The sequence below is a fragment of the Etheostoma cragini genome, chromosome 20 (assembly GCF_013103735.1).
Source record: "Etheostoma cragini isolate CJK2018 chromosome 20, CSU_Ecrag_1.0, whole genome shotgun sequence".
In the NCBI taxonomy this organism is placed as follows: Eukaryota; Metazoa; Chordata; class Actinopteri; order Perciformes; family Percidae; genus Etheostoma; species Etheostoma cragini.
In genome coordinates this window covers 12,471,611-12,498,173 of record NC_048426.1, presented here as the reverse complement: position 1 = coordinate 12,498,173, position 26,563 = coordinate 12,471,611, and the positions used below count along the sequence as shown (strand labels likewise).

The 26,563-nt window shown below is 40.2% G+C and overlaps 2 long non-coding RNA genes across 2 annotated transcripts; one reads left to right on the top strand and one right to left on the bottom strand.

Moving 5' to 3' along the window:
• Window positions 1–1,852: 1,852 nt before the first annotated feature.
• LOC117936369 lies at window positions 1,853–25,398 on the top strand. The gene is made up of 3 exons (XR_004654931.1): window positions 1,853–1,942; window positions 4,300–4,301; window positions 25,375–25,398. It is a non-coding gene; the product is annotated as an uncharacterized LOC117936369 (long non-coding RNA).
• On the bottom strand, window positions 2,666–7,262 carry LOC117936365. Its single transcript, XR_004654926.1, has 3 exons — window positions 7,252–7,262; window positions 4,448–4,453; window positions 2,666–2,758 (listed from the first exon to the last, which is right to left on the bottom strand). It is a non-coding gene; the product is annotated as an uncharacterized LOC117936365 (long non-coding RNA).
• Window positions 25,399–26,563: the final 1,165 nt, after the last annotated feature.

The window sequence follows — 26,563 nt, the reverse complement described above, 5'->3', positions numbered from 1 at the left end:
ATATATTTACTGGCAAAGCTATCACCTACGGCAATCCTGATTGTGTAAATATGAATAAATCAGATAGGTCCCTGTGGTACAGTTTAGTTTTATATGCTAGAGTAGCTCTTGTGTTGTTTTGTTTTATTTTGTTTTGTTTACATAAGAGTATTAAAGAGTTAATTAAGTTTAAACTAAAAACAAACAAAAGTGCCATTACACAACTATCAGGAGAGCCCCTTCAGATACTGATTTATTTTGGACTTGGATGAGATGTTTACTAGCTGCTACATGAGTCAACACCATTTATCCCTCTCTGTCTCTTCCTCAAACACACACACACACACACACACACACACACATACACACACACACACACACACACACACACACACCCCCTAAGGTCTGAGAGATCAAGAGAGGGGGGTAAGGGTCCCTGCTGCGTCTTCTAACATGATGGGACTCTCCGAGGTCACAGAGGTTGTCGGAGTTCGTGTCTACTTTTAAGAGATGTGAAACTCTACTCATGGTTTTCTAACAGTTATCTAATTGGATTAGGTCTCAAAGAGAGGCCCCTTTTTCATCACTGTCTTTGTCAATTCGCCTTAGCGCTGAATGGAGCTTAGAGGGCGCCAGACACCGAGGAGGACGTGCAATGGATTAGGTGAGGTATCCTGACCAATTAAGACGAGGCCAGGTGTCGTGCTGATTGCGGGAAAATTGAGACCTCGGCCCGCCATGTGTCTAATTCTGCACTCACTGCCTCGCAACCACTCATTTGCCTGTCCCCCTCAAACTGCTTTTCTCCCTTCCCCTCCCCTTTCTCTCTTCCTTTCCACCTCTGCGAAGGTAACCCGAGCTGCCTTCCCTTGACCCTTCTCTTCCATGGAGAGCTAATCAGACCCACCTGGAGCTCTCCGGGGCTCTGTTAGCCGCTGGCTCAGCTAGCAACAGCTGATCCAAGGAGGAATCCCCGGGGCAAACGCTGCAGGCCCGGCACCCAACACACACTGACTCAGGATCAGCCGGGGGAGTTTTCCTACTGATGGTTCATTGAAACTCGAGCAGAATCATTACCAAGCCATATGTGGAGAGAGAGAGAGAGAGAGAGAGAGAGAGAGACAGAGAGAGAGAGAGAGAGAGAGAGAGAGAGAGAGAGAGAGACAGAGTGTGTGTGTGTGTGTGTGTGTGTGTGTGTGTGTGTGTGTGTGTGTGTATGTGTGTGTGTGTGTGTGTGTGTGTATGTGTATGCGTGTGAACCTGCTTTTGATAATTTGTGTCCCAATAAAGGTTTTTTCCTCATCTTCTAAGCTGGTCAGAAACCCTCTATATAATGCTGATGTTACTCCTCATCTGATTGAAAAGATTAAAAAAAAGCAGCTGCTTGATATGAAGTTGATATGATTGTTGTGTTTAGAACTTGTTTCCACTTTCCCAAGAATCCGTTATTGCAGTTTTTTATCTTTCATATTAAATTTGGGTAAATGTGTCAATGAAAACATTAAAGATGCAGTATGGTTTCAATAAGAGAAACAACCTCTCCCACCTTATTGTTTCATTTGCAACCCTTTGTATTTTTGTTACACAGCCAATGTTCCCGGGTCTGGTGGACCCACCTCATTATTAGGCTTTTAAATCAATACAGCCATAACAATCTTTGTAAAAATACTTAACAGATGTTTACTTTAGCTCAATTGCCAATGATATTTACATCACTTATGGTTAATATTTGCCATTTACCCCAGTGAGATCCCTTTTATGATCATGATTATTTTCATTAAAAAAAAGAAAAAAAAGGAAATTCAATCATAAAAAGGTAAAAAGATGTTTATATACGTATATAAACAAGACTTTTGGTAATTATTGATGCTTATTTATTAAAACATAACCAGATCAGGTGAAAGTGCTAGAACTGTAACAATTTTGTAACTTTGTGTGGGAACAGCAGGTGCAGAAAGACAACGTAGTTCAATCATTGAGAATAAGTTATTTGTTGTGTTTTTCAAAGAAAATTAGCCGAGGCCAATGAGTTTGGGTTAGAATAAATGATAAAAAGCATGATTTTGCTTTTAGCAAACGTTGAAAATGGTTCCCACAGACCCAAACAACACACAAGGGTTAAACATGCAACACCTTACACAGGCATATGTAAATCAAAAAAGAATAATTCCTATATAGGGTAGGTGCTTCTGCTTTACACAGTTTTTGTTACTCTGCTGTTTCTACAAAGGCGCAGGCTCACTAACATCACAGTCAAACAACGATGTAACACTGATTCCCTATTTATCAAAAAAGCAATAAGAACAGATTTTTTGATATTATTTGGAGCATTAAATTATTCTAATATAGCCCGAAGGCCAACTGAAATGGAAACGGAAACATGCAGATCAAATCCATTATGCATTGTTAAACGTTGATCTATGGTTTAATATTTTCTTCCCAACAGGAATGACAATGTGTTATTACCTTGACAGAGGGCCATAATGTGCGCTGACACGCCGGTGATTATTTAAATAAGCTGCGACAATAAATACTGCTCCACATGATCTAGAATATGAGCTTAGAGCAGAAAATGTGCAGACAGAGGAATAAATCCTAAATTTAGAGCAGATGATATCAGAGGTGGTGAGTGGAAACTATCAATGAGGTGCAGTAAAAAAGCAGCTCATTGTCATACTGAGATTAGACTCCAGAACAACATATCACTGACTGAACAGACTCAAGTCACTGACCTCGCCACACTGTCCAACGGCCGATAATCGGGTTGGTGTGTCAGAGCCTTAATTGTTAGACTTGCAAAACGTGTTACAGCAAGCAAAAGTGATTGTCTTTGTCGTCAACATGGATATAACTAGCCCTTAAATGCTTAAGGCCTTCAGTGTCAAAAGTGGCTTTATTACTGTTATGTGTCTTGGAGCAGTTGGCATGCACGTCCATGAGGGACACACACGTTTCAATTTCACTACGGATGCTAAAGTATTCCTTTGACAGAGACACAGCAAGTAGCAAAGCATCAGCTAAAACAAACATAAAGCTGCTTTGCCAAACACCAACTGTTATGAAAGGCGGCGGATAGCGAGAGCACCCTGGCATCCACAGCAATTAGAGGAGAAGGGTTAGCGAGGACTCCGCCTGTCCCAGACTCGCACGCACTGCTCCCACACCTGTTTCTGCTCCTGGTCCAAACCAAAGAGAGAGAGGGAGAAGGAGAAAGGGAGAGAGAGAGAGAGAGAGAGAGAGAGAGAGAGAGAAAGAGAGAGAGAACAAGAAAGACTGAGAGAGAAAGAGACAAAGAGAGAAAGAAAGTGAGAGAGAGCAAGAGATAGAGAGAGAGAGAGAGAGAAAGAGAGAGAGAGAGAAGCTGGTTACTTTGTTGCAGTGCCACCTTATCCCAGCAACGTCTAATGAGATTAGATGGTTAACTAATGAGCTCTGCAGTGAGAAGAGTCAACTGTGAAGTGAAGGTCAGAAATGTCATCATCCAAATGTGCTGTTGGACTTCAAGAGTCATTAACTAATAACAAACAAATGATTTAAAGGCCCCTTGATATTTTCTCTCTCCTCTCTCTGTTTTAATGAGCATCTAAAGTATGAAAGTAAAAGCAAAAAACTGAGTTGAGTTGAATGGAACGAAAGGAATTGATTTTGTCTGGCCTGACCTTTCAATCCTTTAGGAAGCCAAACATTGGCACATAGCGCATTCAATAGATATCAGGACTGCAAAGGTATTATACGATATCTGAAAATTAACAATGCACAAATCATTTATTTATTTTTTGCAGATCCAAGCACAACGGTTAGCAAGTTTGTAGTCATTATGGTCCTTTGAGAGGGTATACAATCTGCTGAGAAAGACTGCAAGCTTTTCCAATAACTTGTTTTTTTTTAAACTGTGATCTTTCCTGGATGGCCCATTGGTGAGGTAAGCATCACTTGCACCTTTAATAATGTGCTGACATAAAGTCATACATGTTTAACCAGGTAATAGAAGGCTGTAAAATAATGATCCATACTGACTTTCAAGACAAGGTATTAATCTCTGGCCTCCTTTTGCCCCTTTTCTGTGCCACTTCATTCAGCGGGGGTTAAAGCAGATTGACCTCCCTTCAAATAAAATTAATTGTTTTTGGTATTCATTTTATTTGCCAAAGAGAAAAGCTGCAATGTTGGTGAAATGTAAACCCATATGTCAGCATTTCCTGTTATTGGCATACCTCTAAATGTTTGCATTTTTTTTATCATCCCGGAAGGATTTCTTATTACATGTAATACCCTGTTAACCGATGATAAAATACATTTCATTTTAGCAATATCAGGAAGATGTAATCAACATGCAATTTGCTTAAGTGCACAAAACTATCATTTTTGTTAGCGCTGCATATTTGCTGAAGAAATATTGCATGCCAGAGTGTATTAACACAAAGAGGATGCCATGCATCTTCGCATCAGACCTGAGCAATCTTGTCACCACTATCTCCTGTAATACTGTTTATGTCCGCTAAAAATGAACATGTGTTATGGAATGACTAATGTCAGTCTCATAATTTAGTCATAATACCCCGTACCCTATAGGGGCCATCTATGGATGCTCAGTCCATGAGTACACTGCATGAATAATGATCCATTCACCCCTCACCTTTAAAAGCCCTGATGGCAAGCCCCATTCAGCTGCAACCACTCTGTCAAGCCCAAACCATCCTTCAGATACAACAATAAAGATCCAATGTGGTGTGTGTGTGTGTGTGTGTGTGTGTGTGTGTGTGTGTGTGTGTGTGTGTGTGTGTGTGTGTGTGTGTTTAGAGCTAGTTCCTGTGCAAGGATGATCTCACTGGCCCATGTGCTGAAGGAGGAAGAAAGAGAGAGAGCTTGAGGTGGTGACTTCTCCACTCACTTAGGGAACTTTGACTTATGAGGTGCACTGCATTTAACCAAGCTAATGCAAGTGAGGGCTGTGCCATTAACCTCGGGAAGAGAGGCAGGCCTCAGCAGTGTGATGCATTCAGATTGGCAGAGGACAATATTTCACCATGACAGGCATTACCAATGAATAATTAAGTGTTTAATATAATGATCTAGAGAGAGAAAGAGAGAGAGGAAGGAAAGTAAGAGAGACAGAGACAGAGAGAGGAGAAAATGGTAATTCCACAATTCATTGCCCTTAAAATCTATCTGGCATTATTACCCAGCAGCATTGCATGGGGGAGAGGGCTTTTGTTGAAACAAATAGGTTTTTGATGGCTCCGCCAGAGTAGTAACGGTTATTAGGTTTGAGAACTCTTTCATGATGGAAGTGGTATCCTGCCGAGCGGAGATCATGAAATTTTAAGTGGGGAATTTACAGCAGAAAGACTGCGGGACAGTGAGGTCGTCTGGGCCATGCCTGGGGACACATGTGTTTTGGTGAAGCATAATGCTGGTCTAATGTCACCTCAAATAAATAGTTAACAAGCTGGAGATATTTGTGCTTGTTAGAACTGCAGCCTGCCTCACAAAAAATTATTCTGTCTTTATTCTTTTTTACTAGAAGAATCTGGCTTTAGAAATGAAATGACAAGTCGGTTGGAAGAGTTGAAACACATCTATGATAGGGCCAAATCTTACTCTAACAAAACCATTTCAAGTAGTAGAGGATTTGAGGGAAATTGTTCAATCAAATGGCAATAAAAGAAAACCCCAAAAGATGCTGAGATAAAGAAAAACTTCTCAGGCTCCTTCAGTATGACTGACATCATGTCGATATGGTTCAGATATTGTACTCCATGCACGTTTGTTTGAAAAGGAAAGCTGTGAAAGTTTTGCAATTATACATTTATAAAGTATGTTCGAGGAGTGAATAATCTTTTTCATAAATAATGTTACAGTGGAGACTGACCAATACTGGAGTTGTGAGTCTGTTACCAGCATAACCAATGTAACATACACATTTCTGACAAGGATCCCTCAAATTTGGACAACTTGGCAGGCTACAGCACTGTGTTCAGACATCTTACTAAGCTACTGGGTTACATTGACAAAGACGGTCGCCATTACAAATATAACTGTTAACTTGGGAATTCCAGTGTTGGTCACCCCAAACTACAACTTGTCCATTAATGTCCAAAATATTAGCTTCTCAGGAAATTAAAATAATGGCTCATTTAAAAACATTATGTTAAGCTATTTAACTTACCTAACAAAGTCAGATGAAACAAACTCATTATTGTTTAAATACTTGTAAAACCCTTACACAGACATAAAGGTTGACCAATTGTATTGATTATGAAAAGAAATTAAAATGAAGAAATATGGAGATACAAGGTCTCTGCCTAACAGCTACAAAACAGTCTGTCTGCAATTGAGGTTATTATGCAAGAGATACTTTTCCAGTTTAAGCTCCTGTTTACAATAAAAATAAATAGTCTGCAAACAGCATCACCTTGCGTTTAAAAATGCAAATAGGGCTGCAACAACCTTACCTTGTACCAGGAACACAAAAAACCTGTGAACCACCATATCACTAGTGTGGCCTTGTTGTATTTGCACCATGCACCAATTGGTTTTTCCTCTACCTCTACTAATAAACACATAATACTAAGTTGCTAAACTTCTCAATCAATGTTGTCCTCTAATAGTCCGCCAAGGACTACATTCATACATTAGCATGATTCACAGGCCGCCCACGGCTTCCAGTCTTGCATGTCTCCAAATGACCAACAGAGAGCTAATTTTACTCCTCACACTGGTGACCTTTGGCATCATATATATGTACTGCTTGTTGCCTGTATGACAGATTCCCATGCATATTCATACCTACATATGGCCCGCCAGAATGAAGCCTGTCTACTTCCTGCAGACTCTGTAGAGCGCATGAGTTCAATACTGAGTTCTCAATCTGGTCTAGTCGAATCCTGAGGATTTGAGCCAGTGTGTCTGTGAGGGGCTGATGTTGATAATTACCAAGCCATATGTGGAGAGAGATTGTATGTGTGTGTGTGTGTGTATGTGTGTGTGTGTGTGTGTGTGTGTGTGTGTGTGTGTGTGTGTGTGTGTGTGTGAGAGAGAGAGCGGGGCATGTAACCATGTGTGTTTTGTTGTCAGTTATAGAAGAGACTGGGATTATGGTAAAAAAGGAGGGACAAGTGTGTAGTTATGTGTTCTCTGTGTGGTGGAAGAGATGGAGGCGGTGGGAAGTGTGCTACATGCATACTGGTGGGGGTGTTACACGTCTGCGTTTGTGCATGCGCCCGTGTCTTTGAGCAGTGTGTGGGAGTGTGTTTATGTGTGTTGTGGCACACGCTCACAGGCTTCTCTTGTTTGTGAGGTGAGAAGAGAGAAAAGTAAAGTCCCTCAGCATGCCTCCACCTCCTCTTGCTCCATCTGCCCATTTCGCTCAGTTCTCCATAAATTAAAAACGCTCTACATCTGCTTTGGGGTACATTGTTAGTTGTGTGCATTCGGTGGTTCCTCTGTTTATGAAAAATTAAACACTTTTCTGTATTTGATTATTCCCCCACTCCCAAAGGCCCTTCTGCAGCAAACATGACAGAGGTCCATGCTGCACCCCAACATGCTGAGAAGAAGACCAGAACCTCCACCGACGGGAGTGAGGACCATCTCAAGTAAAGTGTAGAGGGAAAAAATAAGTAATTAACATCTGTTCATGGTAATAGTAAGAACATGTGTGAAGCCTGGAAATGCCATTCAGCATTGGCATTATAATCTGCTTTCACAGCAGTAATGTACCACAGCTAAATACTGTTGTAACACTGAAAACTAAATCATGTGTGCTGCATGTTTGTGTCATTTGAGCTGTGGTTTCACATGCAAGTTTGAAAGCAAAATGGCAAAAACGCAAACAAATGTTCATATTAACTCAATATATAGAATGAATGGGGGGGATCTGCAAAACAGTAACCACTGTTAAAATGAAAGAAGTGCTTTGAACTACATCGCTTCAACTGTCAATTATACAGTCACCATTTCCTGCCAATTTCCCAAATGTGCACTTGTTTCCTTCCCTAAATGGATTAACTGACGAAAGGACTTGCCTGATGAAATATTCTTTTTGTAGCAAGTCAGAGCATCTGTATGCAAGAAGATGTGTAGCTGCAGATGAATAGACATTTTAAGGGACAATGTAGATAATTGGGACAAAAGGGACAGCAGGATGTCCCCTTAGAGCAGCCCGCCTTGAGTGGAATAATGAGTGTAATCAAAGGTTGTGGTCACAATGTTGCCCTATACAGAACACCCAGGCCACTGGGGAGGACCTGTGTTTGTCTTTGACATCCACATGCGTGGCTCCAGGGCAGTCATATTTGGCCATGGCTTGGTAACTGTGAGCCTTGTGGCAGAACAGGTGTAGCAGGCCGACGAGGCCATCAATCTCTCACCGGCCTGTCTCTGTAGGATTCTGGGTTAATTATCGTCAAATAAGCCATTAAGGAGAAAGATGGAAGTACAGAGGATGAGGGGATGCTAACCTTGGCATGAGGGGACAGCTGGGTAGCTGAATTAGGTTAAATTAGCTTTGATTGTGTTGCTAAGGTATTGACTTTAACCTGGTCATGTGTAAAACTCTAACAAAAAATAATTGGCAAAACATATCATACACCTTTTTGCCCACAGAAGAATAACATTTATAATTCACGTTTACATTATATTATTGTACCACATTTTTCACCCGGCTGAGTGTTAAGTAGGGAATGTCTCATTATGCTAACCTAATGGCAAGTCATCAAGAGCATAATATTTTGTGATTTAATCTGTATTTTATAATTTTTGTGCAACGCAATTTAAAAATTCCCAGTTTATGTTGTTATTAAATAGCATGTTCAGGTCTAGTGCCAGTCCAATATGTCAACCATATTCTATACAACATGTCACGATTCAGTCTCAATGTTCAAATATTATTATCATTATTATTATTACAACTATTATAAGTTAATGTTTTGTAAGTTCGCTACATAACAGTTACACATGGCAGTTGCTAGGTGTACATATTAAGTTACAATTCATCCTAGTTTGTGTGGTGCAAATAATTTTCATTTAGTAATTAGACTAACTAAGCTGAGTTTGAACTTACAAAGAGCTGGAGCAACTGACTCCTGGTGAGCCTGCAGTACAGATGCTTTAATCACTATTGTACAAGAGTCCGATGTTAAACGGTAAAATAATTTGACCACTGTGCTCTGGTTATCAGGAGGAAACACATGCTGAGGTAAAAAAGTAATGACTGAAAGAATCAAAGGTTTGAGTCTATGTTGGAATTATATAGATTCATACCTATATAAAACACCCTAATAAAGCACTCCTTTTTATTGCGGTGCACCTTTAGTCTCAACGGTATCCATCTCATTGTGGATTACTTTATAATGCATAAATGGAAAATGGCATTAGGGTTTCTTTTAATGCTCTTAACATATTAATTGGCATTGCAGCAAATGTCGGATCATACAGTAAATTGTATCCGGTGAAGTCAGTGACACCTGACCTATTGAAAGTTTTACAGTGTGCTTATACCTTCATTTATCTACTCAATGTGCCCATGAATATTTAAGGTTGACAATTAAACCCAGGCTGACCTGCAGCATAAATGCGCCCACACAATCACACTCATCAAAAACACTAACCCGCCACCCCCCCTTAATGCTCAACCTCACACATGTACACAAAATAGGCACAAAAGCATACAAGCTCTGTCACAATGTCGCACGGTCACAGTGACATGGCCCGTGTGTGACAGGCACATCACTTATGTGTCGTGTTTATGGGGGCATCAACAGACGTGGTTTATGTTTTGACTATGTAAATGTTTGAGCAGGGTCAAGGTTGATACATGTCAGTACCCTGCTTCACCTTGGTTTGGTTATTCTACAGAGCAGAATATAAATGAGATAACAACGCTAAAACTAAATATTGAACACTGTAATAGCAAGGTGCATTAATATCTGTACCGTAATGTGTTCTTTCAGCTCATTGTTTTGGTTTTCCAGCCCACAACTGAACTGTTTTGATTCACTCTCATGGCTCTCATCAGCAATTTTTTTGTTTTTTAGTAAAAAAAGCTATAAAAAAAAAACACATGTAGGCAAAAACCCAGGACCAAACAGCAAACAGCCAAAGCTTGAGACCAGCTGGTGAACATAGGGAAGCATTTAGCTAGCTAAAGAGCCAGATATTATACTGTATTTGCATATGAGCCAGTTTGCAGCCTCAGATCTTCAGCTTGGGCACTCCTAGCCACTCCAAAGTCAAGGTTTAAATCTCAAGATGGCCGCGCCTATCAGGACCTCTCTGCTTTGGATGACTTTTTAAATCACTTCTTGAGACACATTTTTATTGAAGACTTGCTTTCATGTAATGCCCTCTGTTTTCTTTTCAATGCGTTTTATTATTTTTTTGTATTATTTGACATATTCACATTTTCATTAATTTTCATTTGCCTTTTTCCTACTACGTTTTTAATTTTCTTTTCCTCTTGTTTAACTTGACTGTTTGGCCTTTGTCCTGTTTTGTCTGTCAACTCACTCTTTTTTTAAAGGTGCCATGTGAATGAAGTTATTATTATTTCACTCATGTTAAAGTGGTGGAGAACAAAACTAAGCAAAAAAAAAGATTATTGTGTTAGTTTTAGTGTTTACAGCTTGTTTTTGCTGCCTCCAAGTGGCCAAAAGTCAGTTAATGAAGAGTTAAATATGTAAATAAGTAAAATAAGTCAAATAAAATAAGTAAAATGTAATTGCTGAATTTTTTATGACAGAATAATTGTTGGGTGAAGATACTCACCCAACAATCAACATCATGATTGATTAAAGAAAAGTGTTGCAAAACATCTAATTATTAACCACAAGGGCAATGTAGTGAAAATTGAATCTGACACATCCCAACACTAATAATGTATGGAGTTCACCCACTGTCTCTCTGATGTCAAACTCTCAAGCTATATGTGATGTGATCTCACACTAACAGCATGCCATATCCCCTGACAGATATCCATATATACAGCCTCAATGTAATAACCATCACATTACGCTCGACTGATCAAGCTGATTTAAGTTATCTCTTTGCAAAGTGCCCATGCTGTCACCTTGTTTTTATCTCCAACCTTGTATCAGTGCATTTGTCCCCTGAATATGGATTTACAATAGTCTTGGTTTTTAATGATGTAAATAATGCAGTAATTCCATTGAAGCAGTCTTATACAGAAGTTGGCTACCTTACTTCCATATCCAATATGAGCCACAGTGTCTATAGGTCAGATTCTTTTTTCAAACGGTATGAAATATAAATGAACCAAAGCTTTTTCTAAGCCCCTAATCACTTTCTTATATTTTTATCACAGTGGCCGTGAGGATGGAGGGGGAATGACTTCCATTTTAATCATATTGTCATACCCTCAGGTTAGACCTTCCATTTTACATACCAGAAGAAAATGGCATAGAAAGAGAGCCTTGATATACCCTAAGTGTTCAATATATGTAGAAGGTATTTCATTTATTCATGCTTCAGCAATGCATTATGTCAAATGTAAATCCATCAATCATTAAAAAAAAACATTTCAGACAAGCCAGATGAAAGATTTGTTCAAACTTCTTCTAGTCTGCAAACAAGAGTGGTTTCAAACTTTCATGGACTGACTGATTCTGCCTAGGCGTGAACTCCATTACCTTAAAGCATCTCGAGCATCCATGATGCAGCAATTTAGTACAAAAACATTTTCTCTAAATTGTCTCACACTTTGACATACCAAGTCTTGGTTCTTTTCAGGCCCAAACCAAAAGTTCCATTTATGAAAAATGTCTGGTTAGGGATCTATCATTACAGCAATCACTCCCTCGCTGTTGTATCATTTCTTCTCAAACACACATCTCATCTAAAAGCCTGTAGACGGTCCCTGAGCCAGTATTTCCAGTTACACTATTATTTTGCACAAACGGTGATCTCCACAGGCAATCTGCATCTAGCTGTGGCGGGTGTTTGCTGTGGGAATAGAAATCAGACACCTGTCGGTGTGGTGGGAGTTTTCTTTCCCCCCCGCCACCAGCTACCAAGCAGTCAGGCATATCAAAGCAGCATAGTGAAAATGTCTCCTTGTGGAGTAAGAGAAAGTTAGGTTGAAAGATAGGAAAGGTATTATGGTTGTCAGGCACTGGGGACTAATATAACACTCCTCCTTGTTGCTTCCATCATTACTGACATCTGGGACAGTAATCATACCCTAAATGGAATCACCACAATGACAGCTTTTAACGATTGATCATTTTCTCTAAATACCTCGACAGTATATGACGTTGTCAGTTTTCTTTCAGGTAAGCAAGTGAAAAAGGAATATGCACCTCTCAAAAACAATGAAAACAGTATTAGGAGATTTCTGATGACCCTAAGGTCTTGGACACACACATCAATTTAACATATCTAAATAGCATGATTATTGTGCCTCCTTTTTATTTTACATGTTTTTTTGTGTGCAGAAAAAACAAAAACTAATAAAAAATTACAGATTGTGGCTGCTGACAGGGTCTATACATCTTTTGCCCTATTTCTCTCTCTCTCTCCGTTTTTAAAGTCTGTTAAAGGCAGCGGTGTGACAGCGAGGTTTGAGTTACCAGCAGTTTGGTTCGCTCTGTTGTCTAAATATCTCCCTGGAGAATCATTTTAAATGTGTGATTCCATGTCCTGGGGGAAATAACAGCAGTTGTGAATGCCATATTGACAATGTTCTTTGCCCCAGTGTTTTCACCGTGAGATCTGGATCCAGTATCAAGCACAAGGAAAAAATGATGTCATAGGGTCACAGAATTGAATCTATGGAAACTGAAAAGATGGATCATGTGAAGATCATGTGAAGAAAAACAGCTATGTGGCTTAAACAACATGGATGCTCCAAAACACAAAGACACAAATCAAAAATATAGTTTAAGTTCTAATCCTGTGTCCTGTGTTCAATTATGAATGTCTCTCTTTTTACAAGTTAAATAAAAAAAGAATCACATTTTTATATCAAAATCCCTTTCCTTTTCCAGTAAAATGTAAAAGTATTCTGGATGACTTATCTTCAATAGCACTTGATTGCCAATTTGTAGTTTGTATGTATGTATGTTTCCAAAGAATGTGGTTGAGGTCTCGTTTATTCCTTTAAAGCGGATCCTCCTCCTCCTGATCAAACAACACAGATGAGGGAGGTATGGGGGGAGGTAAACAGTCTCTGTACAGCTCTGTATTGTGCCATATTTGCCCACTTTTTCTCACAATCCATTCAAATTTCAAAGCTATCATTTATTCCCTCTTGTGACTAAAGCATGTCCACATATGCGGTCCATGAAGATATAAATGTTGCTTTGCTGTGACTTTATTGTAACAACTATAAATAAACTAGTTTATTTAGTGTATATTGATACATTTATTCAGGTACTGTACTTAAGTACAATATTGTCATTTTTGAACTTTACTTGACTATTTCTATTTAATACCACATTAAAGATCTACTCACTCACTCTGACATCTCTTCTATTTGTGCATATTAAGGTCCTGAGCATGTGTGTGTATTTTCAGGCCTGTGTGTAGTGATTACTAACAAACAGAGTTTAAATTTTAATTTCCCCACTGGGGATTGATGAAAAGTATAAATAAAAGAAAATTTAATTACTTAACTACATTTTAGAGGGAAACATTGTAATTTTTACTCCACTACATTTGACACTTAGTTACTAGTTACCTTTCACATTAAAGCATACGATGCCATACTATGCTACTAATCTACCCATTAATATACATAAGTATCTAAGTATCTAATATTGGGTCCACATTGTCAAACTATAACAACAAAATACATGTAGATGATAAAAAATATAACAATATAATGTTCTATAATAATATAACACTTTGAAAGGAAACATTCTGCACAATTTATACACTTTTTCTAAGTGTATACTTTACTTTAATTTTGCTGATAACATTTTGAATTCTGGACTTTTACCCGGAGAATTTATAGACTATGGTATTTCTACTTTTACACTTACTGTAAAGAATCTAAATACTTCTTCTACCACTGCTTGCAATAGTGCATCTCACTGTACACAATCTACAGATTAGAACTCCATCTATTTTGCAGCATGTACACTGCCTGTATTACATACATAATGCTGTTAATTGTTGTTGAGTGTTTTATGCTAATTCAATCCGCACTTATCCCTGCAACTTCATTAATCTGGGCTTGCATCCATCCTGGCCTACTTCTTGATCAAGCTGTGGCTCAGTTCTCTTCATTAACTGAACCTTTTTCCAGGGAAATTTCCATCTGAACCTGAGTCAGGTCAAGAAGGACCACACACAGCCATGGATTCTGATTCTAATCATGTAGAGGAGGATAACATACACCCATACTTGTCTAATTGGCTCATATAGCCATGTTGAGCAGGTGCTGCTAACATCTCACATGTGCTTTTTTTTCCTAAGTGCGAGGCTCCTTACTGCTCTTCCCGTGAGGGCAAGCAAATGGATAGTCTGCTTGAGGTACCCTCTGAGTAATTTCTCTCTGTATATTTGAGGCTTCTTAGTTGCTTCATTTGGAGGGCCCTTCCCCCTCCCCACTCCACACATACACTATTATATAAAAAACATTATTAGTATTCATTATAAATTACTAAAGAGAGTAGGAGAAGGTTGCCATATCCAGATGGATGCCTCTTAAATCTGTCTTCAATTAGTCTCGACTAACTTACATCTTCCAGTTGAATTCTGATTAGCTGATCTGGTAATTTACTCAGCCTGGCTGAAGAGCACTTTGTCCCCCTTCTGAGTGCAACCTAGCTGCTTTTGAGTATTGTCAACCTTTGATCAGTGTCCCCTTATTACATATAAAAGCCAATACCATTAAATTCTACATTGCCTCATCTCCTTGCCCTTAGTACTTCCCCCCTCTTCTGTATCAAAGATCATAGGCTCATGTAATGAAAATAAAAATCCAGTGATCTGTAAAAGTAAAGCAGATGATAATACCATTTAGTTAATATGTCCTACATCTTTCCAGTGTGATTATGAACCTGTGGCCTGTTGTTTCTGTCTCTGTAGCTAGCTACTTCCCTCTTGTGGCCAAAACAGAGATGCCTGAGACACTTAGTGAGGTCAACATGCTTGCTTTCCTCCCTGTTGCATTTTTTAAAGCAAGAAGAAGGAGATTAGAAATATGTAAAACACAACAACAACTGACATTGGTCTTCAGTGCCAGCTACGTGCTCCTTTTTCCCCCCTGCCCTGCCACCTCTCCCGCTCCATCTCTGTACAAAGTGGATCACCAGGGGAGCTAAACCCTTCCCATTAACATATAGAGTCTTTATTTAAATCTCATTCACTTTTCCATCCATTTAGAAGAGTAATGCTAGCAGGTTACAGGGATGGCGTTGCATGAGGCACTGAATGAGCTTCAATTTGATCATTTTATCTGATTGTGAGGTAAACAGAATCATGATGGATAAGATCTCATTACAATAGAAAAGTGAGAGTTTAATTTCCTGTACATGTTCCATCTTTATTAATGTCAGAAGCAGCAGGCCGTCAATTGCATTACGGGCCTTGATCCTCTGGTTAGGCATCCTGCTTGACATAAACGAGGCCAGCGAGCAAGCTTAGAGGGATTACATTTGGCTCAATCCTACAGCCAATTTCCATTTGCTTGTTGCATTAACACTGCATCTCACAGTGTAAAATTCTTATTCTAAAAACTTTGAGTATAAAAATAGAATGAAAAGCATCAAACGGTATGCTGTTTAATTAATCTACACTGTCTCCTCGTTGTTGTCGTCTCCTCGCGACATCTTGAGATGGCTGCCAGAGCGGCAAGAGACCAGCTTGTGTAGAAACAGCACATAAGTTGTTGTCTGTCAAGAATGAAACTACAGAAGAGGACAGTGACTATCACACCCTGACACCACCCATCCACTGATAGAAGGAAAATGGGAAAAAAACTAAGTTCAATAATAAACCTGTCAACACTCCAATCTGAATACCCAGGAGCCACAACTGTCTCAACTCTCTTCCCCTGGCGATGGTCATCATCGCGGACACTCTCCTAAGAGACAGCATCTCATCTATCAGTCAGTCACGCCTACCTACCCGCACACACACACACCCCTCATCACATCATCTCTATTTGTCCCATTATATCCTTAACACAGTGTAAAATACCTCTGCTGCTCCAGGAAGGGAACTGTGGAGGGTTGAGGGCCGTTGAGGTGTGTGTGTGTCTGTGCATAAGTGTGTGCCATCAGTGGCTTTATTACTAGCACCGTCTATCGCCTGTGCCTGTCGCTAAGACTCCAAGACAGCCTTGCTTGTTTGTTTCCCCCTCTGTAATCCTCAGTTGTGGTTTGACATGTAGCGTGGAGCCTTAGCTGCGTTACCCACAGGCCTCTGGGAGCTGGAGCACCACGGCATGTGCAAGGAAAAGAGAGACAGGAAGGCACAGAAGACTTACACCCCCTGCAACTGATCATTACCATGCTAAATTTATATTGATTGCTGTAGCTTAAGAGCTAAATGTGAGTTATTCCCCTGAGGCCCATGTATAGGATCTGTGGTGGTGGGCTGCTGGTAATCCAGAGAAACCACAACACGGGCACTGTGTTTGACCATAGATATGGTAGCACGCATTCTACTTTTTTTTTTTTTATGAGGACTATGGCAAACCTTTGCTCAGATTTCTGCAGGGTAAATCGAGACAGCTAGCTAGACTATCTGTCCGATCTGAGTTTTCTGTTGTTTTGAACGTACACATGTTCCATCAAAACAAGTTCAATCCTGAGGCTATTTTGCTGAGACTCCGTGGCTCCGTCCAGTGCATCGTCCAAGACGATTGTGATTGGTTTAAAAAAAATGCCAACAAACCCAAGCATGTATTTCTCCCATCCCAGAATGCTAGGCTTTGGCAATCTGAGTATGGCTATCAGACTAGCCAGACCCTCCTCTGCAGCGCTGTAGAGGAAGGTCTGGCAAAGGAAAGACTACAGCCAAAGAGACTCACATGGGGAAGGGGCTGTCTTGAAGGGGGTGTGTAGTGGGTGGGTTGTTGGTTCATCAAGATGTTCCCAGCTTCTCCTCCTCTTGCTCTCCTGGATAAAGTTGAATTTGTGTGCTGTCTCTCTTCCTGCAGACAGCTTTCATCACACATGCATATGTGCTTGCCCTTGACATTATCATCAGCAGATTTGTGCTAGGGGCCCCAAGGTAAGGTTGAAATACTGCTGAGGCTTCTGAGAGAGTGGCCTGCTTTAGAGAGAGTGTCCAAGGGCTAAATAGGCACCTAGAGACGGCGGCAGAGGAAGGGAAAAAGCTCGGTAACAGAACCTTAACAGAGCGCCCCAGGGGACAGCAGTAATTAAACAGTGATTAAATTAAGGGGCAATGCGGTCAAAATGCAGACTGATTGACACTCTGCTGGCTCCTCTCTCTCTCTCTCTCTCACTCTCTCTCTCAGCAGGCTCAGCTCTGTCGTGGAGCATTGCTTTCTATTGACCTCCAATTACTCACCCACTCTAAATTCTTCAAGGTCCAATTTAAAAAAAACTATTTTCTTAACTGTGTTAAGAACATGGATCACTGCACATTTGTTTCCAAAAAGCCTGAGCTACAGGACTGGAACATAGAAATTGAGTAACGGAAGAAATCAAACACTTAAATGCATAGTGTCTTCCAATACTATCAATGTTTACCTCAGATAAACTCACAAACTACAATCACTCTAGCGTTGCGCCCAGAGTACTATCAGTCTTCACTACAGATAGACTCACAAAAGTAGAATCAAAAGAAGCTGCCAGTGATTTAGAAACCGCGCTCATGCGGAATCCAAAGCGTGTCTCCCCTTTTTCGAAAGAAATGCCTTATCAAATACTCTCCTGGGGGGGGGGAATACTATAAATTACCTTCGGCGACTCCTTAAACCCAAAGCAAATAGACAGACAGAAGAGCTGAGCAACAGCAATAAAACCAGCTTTAACAAAACAATCAGAAAGACCAAGACACTAAAATTGCCTTCCTCCTGATCTGAAATTCTGCACACGTTCCTGGCTTACCCTGCTTGCCACTGTGCCCCAGGTCCTCAGGCCCTTGTATAGATTTTTACAAACCAGTTCTTGTGCTAATGAAAATATGTACTGAGGGCCCTTAAACAATCTGTTAAGTCTTATGATAGTAAAGAAGGGCCTCTTAGTGTGTAATACAAATTCAAATAGCTGTATGGAGATGGCTTACGGGGCAGAGACAGAACAGGAGCGTACGTTAGAGGATGAGTTCAAGATGACAGGTATTGATTAAGTGCTCAATGAGAGCACGCCTATGAAAGGCCAGCCACCACACAGCTCATGAAAGAATCATATAGCTCATACACAAGGCGTGTAGGCGTAAGCACATTCAAGCTTGTCATTTCGTGCACCAAATAGTTGACAACCTGCTTGGTTTTCTGTGGTCCAAAGTCATTAAAAAATGATATCAAACTTTTCTTATGTATTTTGAAAAGCCTATGAGTACTTATATATCTGGTTAAATATTGAAGGAAGCAGACGTCAACAGCAAGCAATGAGTGTGCTTTCGTGGATGTGGCTTTTGCCCAGAAAGACAGATATTATTATTTATGCCAGAATCCATTATTCTTTGGTTTGAACGGCACAGTTTGACACCACACATTCCTTTACTCCTGACACTGGTGTTGGAGAGAAAAAGAGGAAGGATGTTCTCAAAGATAACATGTGAATTTAATTTCTTGGTGAAACAGTGGAACTGGGAGACTTAGCCCTCCCGAGCATAAATTGTGCAGTCGATGCGCGGTTGTCAGAGTTTGTGATGATGCCGTGCAAAGACAGCCGTAATCGCGACAGCACTGCCGGCCTGACCCACCTCATCATCCTTGACATTTAGCACAGCGCTGTATCTCTCTCTCTCCCTTCCTCACAGTAAACAAATGTTTTAACCCTGATTTGTATCAGTGTAACCAGAGGACATGTAGTGACACAAAGTGTGGAAAACATCTGAGAGAGGGAAGAGAAGCACAACGATAGAGGGGGGGAAAGTGTGTGAATGGGAGGAAAGAAGTGAGAATAAGAAAAGAGGTAAAGATAGGGGGAAAAGAAAAACAGAGAAAGAGCGGGAGAGAGCAGTCCAGCAGGGAGAGTAATCCGGTCAAACTGTCACGTAACATGGGGTATCTGAGACTAATCTCTAAGGAAAGCTGTCAGGTCTCTGCAGACAATGTTCTGATGGAAACTAGGCAATAAATGCTTCTTAAAGCCATCATAAATATGCAGCTTCCTGCCAAGCAGGCACTGCTCAGACCCAGGTCCGAGCTCAGTATCCTTCCTCTGTACTGTCAGGTGTGCATGCCAAGTTACAGGCTTGATAACTAAAAGCCCCTTAACGTTAGCCTCAGTGGGATATGTGGCTCGCTTATGGGAGTAAAAAGCAGGCTCATCAAAACCTTTTTTTTCTTTTTAAAAAACACAAGCAGTGTTGGAAAAATAAAAAGCCATACTTGACTTGGTTTCATTTTGAATGCACTCTAACAAACCATAATTGTTCAATGAGCAGTAAGTAAGTAAGTCACTTTCAGAGTGAAAACCCAAGCATTAAGTATGTATGGTTTCTATTTTTTCCATTACTATATGGAACTATATGTGGTTTAAAGGTGGATCATATGAATAATCAAATAGTATTGAAACATCTCCAGTTAAATGAAATATGTCAGAGAGACCCATCACCCAAATATTTTCATTTTACAATTTGAGATCCAGGAATAGCATTGACAAAAAAACACATTTGACTTAATTATCTCTTGACATTTCCCTCTCTATGAATGAAAGCAGCAGAAGATAAGGCAATCACTGAGCTGACATAGTGTAAATAAATAAATATGGTCATTTATCCTGGTCTTCAGATAAGGACATAAGGGCACATGAATGCATGAATGGACGCCAGCCAGCCTGCCTGCCTGCCTGCCTGCCTGCCTGCCTGTGTGTGTGTCTGTAGAAGCTGTCAGTACAGCAGCGTGCCCTTCATTATCACCGGGTAATGCTCATCACAACGGCCATGGCTTTTCTCCATAAAAACACCAAGTTTCACTCACAGTGAGAAACAGGGGAGATAAGGTGCAGGAGACCATTTCTCTTGACATTCACAACGCCAACCTCATCAGTCATGCTGTCAAAGGCACTGGTCGTGGCTAGTTTGGGGATTTATGAGAAATAATGATGGGTCGAAAATAGCAGGTAGGAGCTTTGCTTTTCCTTTGGTTTGGGAGTGTTGTGTCTTGAGGCACGCTCTGCATAAAACCCAATTTCTTTTGTCAGTGACCCTTGTACTGATATCACATCCAATCTCACCGTGTTTGGGAGGTTTGGCTGGGCCTGTTTGAGCTGAGCTGACATTTCCGTCTCACATGGTGGCATAAAGTTTATTTAAAAGAGAGTGCATCCCAGTGAGCATAACAATGGGTGCCACTCCTTTTGATTCCCAGGCGTTATGGTCAAGGCCTCCACGCTGTAAATCTAACTGTAATTTATCTTAAGAAAACCAAACAGCTCTGACATAACATTAACATTAAGGGCCCTATGTTAGTGATCTAAGCACACGGCGTGAAGGGTTGTACTCAGTGTCTTCATTAATTTATAGGTGTGTTTTGGTCGTTTCCTGGAATAAACCAATCCGAGTGTACTCTTGTGTTTAAAAGCCAGGCCTTTTTGTACCTTGGCGCATTGCTATTATGATGGTTGATTTGCACCATAACATTTTTATTTGTAATCTTTTGCATGTTCGTTTGCTGCTGCGCTTTCCTGTGTGTGTGTGTAACAAGCATAGTGTGTGCATGCTGTGCATTTAGACCAGGTTTTTGTTGGTCAATGGCGCAATCACTTCCCGCTGCTTCAAGATAGCAATACGCCAAGAATTCACATGAACACAGCTTCCTGTAAGACCAGCACACCCATGGGCGCAAAAATGGACGCAGTTGCATTTGCAATTTAAACGACATGGGCGCTGGACGGAAAATTGACAACTGCGTCGCTCTTAATCTAGCAAAGACACTTTGCTCTACGCTGGGCCGGGTGCAAGATAAGGTCCTAAAACCTGTCCTCTCCTGGACCATTTCTGGAAATGGGACAACAACAATAATAGCATGTGTCAAACATTTTCACATTTTCTCTTCAAACTAGTGACAGGCTGTGACAGATGCTCCCAGTGCAATTCTCTTTGTAAACATTCTGGGACACATCTGAGCAGTTACTGTAATGTGCCACAACGTCTATAAATTTAACGTAAATTATTAATTCCAAAGTCATTTGAAAGTGGATTTCAATATTGTTGCAAGGGCAGCACGGCGGAATCCTATAGCACAACTATAGATTGTAGTCAGTAGGACTTTTAATGGGATCCCTATGGGACCATACTGCGGGGATGTCCTCAAGCACCAAATTATTAGTCAATTTCAGATGATCAAGTTTATTAATTACTAGACTTACTATATCTAATGAGAGTGCCAGGAGATATAGCCTAACTACTTAAAAGCTGAAAATGAAATGCTCGACATACATTTACAAGATATTAATGAAATACTAGAAGAGCTAAGCGTGTGTGTAGCTCGCCTTTTATTTGAAAGTTCATGGACCAAAATGAAAGCACAGCTGCTAACAATCAAAGTGCAACATTGCTTATAACCAAAGTGTTGTGAAATTACTGGACATGAGAGTTTAGGGAAAATTTTGATTCAAGTAGGGGAATGAGACCTCTTGAAGCTCAAGGGTCCTCAGATTGGTGTGTAAATTTAGGCATGAGATTGCCGCTGAGGGGATGGTGGATCGACAGCGATATTAGCCCCTCAGCACTTCTGCTGTGTCACACTATAGCTCTGTAAAATAGATGGAAAGGAATAGCAAATTAAATCTAAATAGTAGCAAGGGATGTACAGTCAGGTTGGTTTGAACCTGCTGGGCTGTAAAGGTGCAGGACATAAAGGGTGGTGTTTTTAGTGGAATCAAATGAAGTGGCTCTGAAGTGTTTTGGTTAATGGGTCTACTCAACCAACTTCATGTCGAGGGTACTGTCATATTTATATCAATTTGAAAACAAGCTCCTTCACAATGCCTTCTGGCTTATTCTTGAAACAGGTTCATAGGTCATGTTACATTTGTTGCTTTTAATTTGGACAGATTCATTACATTTGTTACATTACAGACTTTTTCATTCAGTGACAGCAGAGTAAGAAAACACTCGTAGCTCCGGCCCTGACAGCACTCCAAGCAGCTGGCTTTTGTTGTGGCTTTGTTGTTAGTTTTCTCACTGGCTGTATTTTTTTCTTCCCTTCAGGTTCAGCAACACCACATTGCTTCGCCACAAAGACTAACCCTAATGTAGGCAAAGCCAAGTCGGCAAATCTTTGCACAAGCAACATGCATGCACGCAAACAGTTTCAAAGGAAGGACGTACACAGAGTGAGCAAGGTGTTTTTCAATGCATTTAGATGAGACCTTTAACAAAGGTCCCTAATGCAGACATCAATGAACCAAGGGACTGGGCTATCGAAGTGAAATTGGCTGACGGAGGGATGTCACCCCTCTGCATGAAAAATGATGGATCCCATTTGTAAACTTCTCCTCAACCCTACTACCCCTCCTCTCCTTCTCTACCCCCGCAGAGGAGGAGAGGAGGGGTACCTACACTGGTTATTAAACAAGGAAGCGAACCTATGACTTTTCTGACAAATAACAAGTAGCCTTGTAAAATTGGCACTTTACTGGCCATTTCACTCGCCTGTCAGGGAGCCCACAAAGGACCTTTGAGATTTCAGTGACGACAGAAAACATTAACATCATGACATCTCCCTTTCATTTTCCATACTATTCTTCGAGGACATCAACAAAATAAAACCAATATCTATGAACCCACAAACAAATAACTGGCACTTTCAAAATATTAGATTTTGTTTCGGAGTGGACAATCTACTGTTTCTTTTCACTAATTTCATGGTTGTGCCTGAGTTGGGAAGCAGGGGAAACACCTAAATCCATCTAATTCAGGTAAAAGAACTGCTCCATCACAACATGCACGTTTTTTGTAAACTGAAATAAAAATAGATCCACGTTTCATGTATAAAACCTCTCGCTTTCTCAAAGCGTGAGGCTAAGATCTGAATGCAAACATCAACATGGCCATGCATAATACAACAATTTACAGAGCTTGCACAAATCATGCTAAGCATATAAAGTGCGGTAAGCAACATAGTATGCATACTGAGCTATTCTATGGAAACAATGATATATTGCTAATCACCCTAGAATGAATTACTGCATTTTTAAAAGCGGTGTGTTGAGTCAAAGGTGCTGAGGTTAATATAGGCAAACAGGCGTCTCTGCTGGAAAATGAAAACTTCCCAAAGGTATGGGATGACCGGCCTAAAGGCTGACATTGCGTTTTTGGTGATGGAGTGACTTTGGGAAGGTTTGTGGTCTGCCAGTGTTGAAAGCCGTGCCTTGAGGGTAACGGGTAAATTTGCTAAGTTAATCACATAATGAGGCCAATTAAACACGGAAGAACGCAGGTGAAATGGGAGCTGCCACAGAGCTTCCAACAAACGAGGCCCTGCTGATCCCTCCACTGGACAGAAGCTGGACAGCTTCGATAATCCTCTACTCAAGTATTCACGTCAACACTTATACGGTGTATCTCATTAATGTATATACATTATACTGGATTATGTGTCTGTATTGGGTGAATTTTGCAGGAATGTGTACATTAAAATCCAGGGTAGTCAGGATTAGAGCTGCGATTTAATTTAATTGAGCATACATCCGACCAACAGCTCCAAACACAAATATTTAAAATTTCTATTCATCTAAGATACATACAAGTATTAGAACCTCACATTTAAGAACAGAGAAACTATTTTAGCTCAATCAGCTTCTTATTACGAGTTATGAGGTTCTACATTAAGAGAAAATAATCGGCTAATGCCTGCATAGTTGGGGTTATTTCAAAGAAATGTCTGTATTTGTGTTTTGTGTTTTGGGGCACTTCTAACAAGTTTGAAGTAGCTTAGTTGGGATAAGGTAATATCACAAACACACATCAGTCTGATCAAACCACGTGCACACTGTGAGTTTTTGAGTGGTAAACTCTAAGTGAATAATACCAAAAACTTTGATTTTGGTTGTTGCCTATTTAATCACAAAAAGTTGACGTTTTTGAGAACAAACATTGATAATTAAAAAAAAAAGTTACATAATTTGTATTCATCGTTTCAGTACACAATGTTCAGGAATAGTTTCGTGCAGTCTGTCACTCTAACCTTGAACACCACCAAAACCATTTCACCTGAACTTGTGCGGAAACGTATCAAATCTTTCATGAAATTGCACCTTGTGCTGAAACGTATCAAATCTTTCATGAAATTGCACCGCTTTTAATCACAAACGAGCATTTTGGTGTCTAGCCTGCACTCGATCCCCTTGATTGTAACTGATGGGAAATGTTGTTGATGAGCGTTTCTGAGCGTTCGAGTGCTCTTGGAGGCTCAACGGGAGGATAAATCACTCCGGCGGCAATTAGACTTCCCTGAGTGCTTCCTACATACCTGTAACTTCACAGGCACAGCAGGTCTGAGGTCAAAGATCGTGAGGGTTATACGCTGAACAAGATGAATGGTAGTGAAACAGTATATCCATGCGCCATCCTTTCACACATAAGAGTGCTAAGAGCTCTATAATCATGAAGTGTCACCCCCCCCCCACCCCCCTTTTAAACCATTTCTACTTCACGTACAGTTTGAAGGGTTGAAGAATTATGACTCATTTCTTTATGACACAGAAATTTTTGTTTTACCTATTACCTGTGACCTTGACTGAGAGCTAAGCCCTGTGGGTGTGTGGGTTAATTTTAAATGCAGAACAGAACTAGCCAAGGATAGAATATCTTGCTTTCAAGCTGTAGGGCTACCATAAATGAAAAGCTGTTTCACTGTCACGCACACTCACAAAGCAATGAGGAACTGTAGAGAGAGCAGCGCATTAACACATGAATACATGGGGAGATACGTGGACACTAATGAAAGAATATTTCATCGCTATCAAGGGTTTATAAAAAAAGGCCCACCACTCTGCCCACCACGATCCACTAATCTGGATGTAGGGGATTTGCCCAGACTAAGATGGACAAGGGAAATTAAGGCAGGCACATCTTTACCAAATCATATTGCGATGATTTGTTAATAAAATGCAAAGCGACTAAAGCGCCGCCATGATTTAGACTTAATCCGTCATTATCCCGCCTTTGAAGTGACCTCGCTGTGCATGTTCCCGCTGTGACCCAGAAGCACACTCCCAGCGTCTTCATTAGCCAGGATGAAACAGAGACACACTTTGATGTCCCGTCCTGTCCACACAGTCCCACAAACACACACACACACAGGACACCTACTCACACATCAGAGATATCTTTATCACTGACTACATTGAGGCATAGAAAAACATTATGGTTTTTAATCAATTATGGCTCTCACCTTTGGGGCAGCACATTCATTACATATGATAGGAGCAGCTAAGGGAAAATATTCCTACTGCGTGCTGAGATTGAAATGAAAGAAATTGTATGGTTAGAGGGTAGACAAAGACTATTTGCAATTTCGCACAGACGAACATCCCTGGCTGAATTTACATGTCCACACAAAAGACTTCTGCCGGATTTGATTTCACTGATATAATTTATGCGTGACCGGTGATTTATCATCCTTAGATCACTGTGTAGAAATCGAGAACAGACCTCCTTATAGAGGTTCATGCATGCTGCCAGTAAATAATAGCTGTTGTAAAAGTTTATCATGGCAATGAAATGAAACAAATCCATCAAAAAGGCACAGGTTGCCGTCATGCAAAACAGCGCCCAATCAGAGATAGTTATTCGGTAGGAGCTAGAATAAAAGGATAGCGCACATGCAGCACATATACATGCAACAACACCGGTCTTTGTTAAAAAAACACCACAATGCTTACATACTATGATTGAAAAAGGCAAGTGGAATGGAAGTATTATTAAAAAGGAAGTTTCATTCAATCTGACTGTTAACATAAGCATCCCAAATGTGCTCATAATTAATTAAAGTGTGCATGTAAAGGCATTAAAATGTGCACAAACAGCAGTTAAACAGCGAAGTAAACAGTAGAGATCAGTTAATGTTTAAGTACTGAATCTACGTGTCAAACTGTACATATGTACAATAACAGGTTAATGTTGTAGGACACTACCTCCTACTTTAAGTGCACTATTATTTTTAATATGGAAGGTTAATTAAGCAGCAAAAGGAAGTTGGAATTAAAAACACGTTACATGAGCATCGGCTATTCAAAGGAAGCCTAAATCTTGAACTGATCATTGTTTGGTAAAGAAAGACAAATGTAAAAGCTTCTTGTAAGAACTTAACTTTGATAATCTTATTCTCACTGCTCACTCAGAACTCACCCAAGTCAAAATTATGTCTGGTAGGTTTTTAGTAAATACATATGTATCTTTTATTTCTCTGCAAACAAAAACTGATATATTTGTCCAGTGATTGAAGACCACTGGAAAGTGAATAACT